This window comes from Pantherophis guttatus, chromosome 2, assembly GCF_059756535.1.
Source record: "Pantherophis guttatus breed Tessera chromosome 2, ASM5975653v1, whole genome shotgun sequence".
Classification (NCBI taxonomy): domain Eukaryota; kingdom Metazoa; phylum Chordata; class Lepidosauria; order Squamata; family Colubridae; genus Pantherophis; species Pantherophis guttatus.
In genome coordinates this window covers 192,186,435-192,189,522 of record NC_142064.1, presented here as the reverse complement: position 1 = coordinate 192,189,522, position 3,088 = coordinate 192,186,435, and positions in this window count along the sequence as shown.

Below are 3,088 nucleotides of genomic sequence, written 5' to 3'. Positions count from 1 at the left end.
TGATGGCGAACCTATGGCACATGTGCCCGAAGTGGCACATGGAGCCATGTCGCCTGGCATGCGCGGTGTCGCCCATTCCTCTTCTGGGTTTCTGATGCGCATGCGCACATGACAATCAGCTGGCCTTTTTGCGTGCTTTTCTGTGTGAGCATGCGTGCCGGCCAGCTGATCATCACATGCGCATGCATGCCAGAAACCTGGAAGAGTAGCTGGCCAGCGCATATGTGTATGCTGGAAACATAAGTTCATCTTCAGGTGTGCACATGCGCCCTGGGCAGCTCCTCTTAACGGGTGTGGCCCACACCAGCGCACACTCCCTTTTTTGGAACTCAGTGCCAAAAAGATTCGCCATCACTGCTCAATATAATCAGGTTTCTGTCAATTAAGGCGCAGAATTGCGCCACCAAGGTGCAATTTTGCACCTTGGTAGCGCAGCAGACTAAAGTACTGTTAACTAACACCAACTGCCTGCAATTACTGTAAGTTCGAATCTCACCAGGCTCAAGGTTGACTCAGCCTTCCATCCTTTCGAGGTAGGTAAAATGAGGACCCGGTTTGTGGGGGCAATAAGCTGACTTTGTATAAAAAAAGAACACCGTTTAGGGGGGCCCAAAAGCCCTACTAAGCAGGTATATACAAAAGTATGAAGGCTATTGCTTAATGCATCGTAAGCCACCCTTAATCTCCGGAGAAGGGCGGCATATAAATCGAACCAATAAACAATAAATAAATTAGGCAATGATAATTACTTTGGAGGTGCAGGAATCCATTGTGTATATTGTAGAGAATTCTGATGGCAATGTGGATGTGCTTCAAAGCTGAGTGTCAGTGAGTCCTATAAACTATGAAGTGAGAATGCTTCCACTCTGGCCTTTCCCCGAATTCTGACAGTTTTACGATCCATTCCTCCATTGTAGCAATTTCAATACTCTTCCATCTTTGCGCATATAATAATCTTGCTGTTGTTACCCATTTATGAAATTAATTTTCCATGAGTCTTTTCTAATTCAGTATCCATAAGTTCCAATAAAAATTATGATTTAACTGCAATATTAATCTTTAAAACATTTTGCATTGTTGTATCTACTTGCATGCAAAATTTCTTGGCTTTTTCACAAGTCTACCATGCATGGTAAAATGTCCGTTCGTGTTTTTCACATTTCTTGCAATGGTTTTCAAAGTTAAACTGGCGTGCAGGAATGTGGCAGATGGAGCATTCATTGGCCTCAGGACGTGAAGAAGCAAGCTTGATGTGTATATGTCAGTTTGCTATAAAATGACATAGGAGGAAAGGCTGTGAAGAGTTGGCAGTTCTAATGTGGCAAATGATCGGATTGGTTTTTTTTACATTCTAATGTCTTTTCTAATAACACAGTTTCCTTTTTTGTGATAAAAAAGAAACATTCATAGATTGACTGCATAATGGTAAGATACTGAGCCACAATTGGCTAACTACATTTTAAGTGAGTGTGTTATGTAAAGCCAAGCTGATTGGTTAGGTTTTGGTTTAGTATGTCATCACAAGCCAGAGACCTAAGGTTCACTTGATCATGTGTGTGACAGTGGTGAAATCCAATTTTTTTTACTACCGGTTCTATGGGTGTGGCTTGGTGGGCATGGCAGGGGAAGGATACTGCAAAATCTCCATTCCCACCCCACTCCAGGGGAAGGATACTACAAAATCCCCATTCCCTCCCAACTCTGGGGCCAACCAGAGGTGGTATTTGTCGGTTCTTCGAACAACTCAAAATTTCCACTACCGGTTCTCCGAACTGCTCAAAATTTTCATTACTGGTTTTCCAGAACCTGTTAGAACCTGCTGGATTTCACCCCTGGTGTGAGGGTTGTATGAACATAACCCATGCAAATTTATGTATTTAGGGGGTACAAGGAAGGCATTTCCATTCAGCAGATTGATGTCATTTCAAGGGGTTACTCATCTGCTGTGTATGCCAGCACACAGCCAAGACCCATTTAAGCCATTTCAGAGAACAGTAAGTTGGCCAAGAAAGAAGAGAATCGAAAAGAGACTTTGATAGTGGGCGCATCTTTAGAAAGGCCTCGCTAGCAGATCTAAATAGATCAATAGTTGTCTCATTTCTCATAACGATGAAATACAATTGTCCCATCTCTACCCTTTTGAACTTCTGGACTGAAGAAAGGTGTAACATAAACATCCAGAGCAGAATTCTGAAAATTAATTACTTGTCACAGTGCATTTCTGGCCCTTACCTGAATGTCTATTATCCATGTCCTATGAGAGGCTAGAGAGTTCCTCACATAGAGCAGCATAGAGGCAGAACTGCACATTGATCTACTGAGTGTGTCTTTAGACTATCGAAAGTCCTGTGCACCAAGTCAGCTGGTTATTTTAAGACCTTGATGCTACCTCAATATTGGAGATTTTTTTAAAGAGCTGAACTAATCTCTTTCTAACTGCTTGACTGGAGGGTGAATTCAATAATATACCATATAATGGATGTGCACTTGCCCCTGTGGATCAGAAGCAGTCAATATACTTTGGACATATCCTTTGATATTGCTCCTCTTTTATGGATCTTTGTATGGAACACATTTCACCTCTATCACTATACCGTCTTTGGTACTCAGCAACAAATTTCTCTCTTTTAAGCCGACAAGCATTCTAATACCACCTACAAGGAAGGTAAGTATTTAGACTTGAAGAATCTGTTGGGATCTTCTAAAGCAGGGGTGTCAAATTCGCAGCCCTGCTGGCCACATCCACCCCTGGTTTAGCGAAGGGGGGAACAGTCACGATACCTCACCTGATGATGACGTGATGATGCGAGTTTGACACCACTGTTCTAAAGCAAAATATGTCTATTTCACCTGGGTACATTCGGCTGCATTTTCAGTCTCTCCAAAATGGCGTGAAAAAATTGTACCATACCTTCGACAATGATAAAGAGTTATTCTTTTTTGGGGGGGAACTTACTTGATAAATCCTTAGTAAGACCACACCTGTAATACTGAAACTAGTTTTGGTCACCACACTACAAAAAAAGATGTTGAGATTTTGGAAAAAGTGCAGAGAAAAGCAACTAAGACGATTAAAGGATTGGAGACT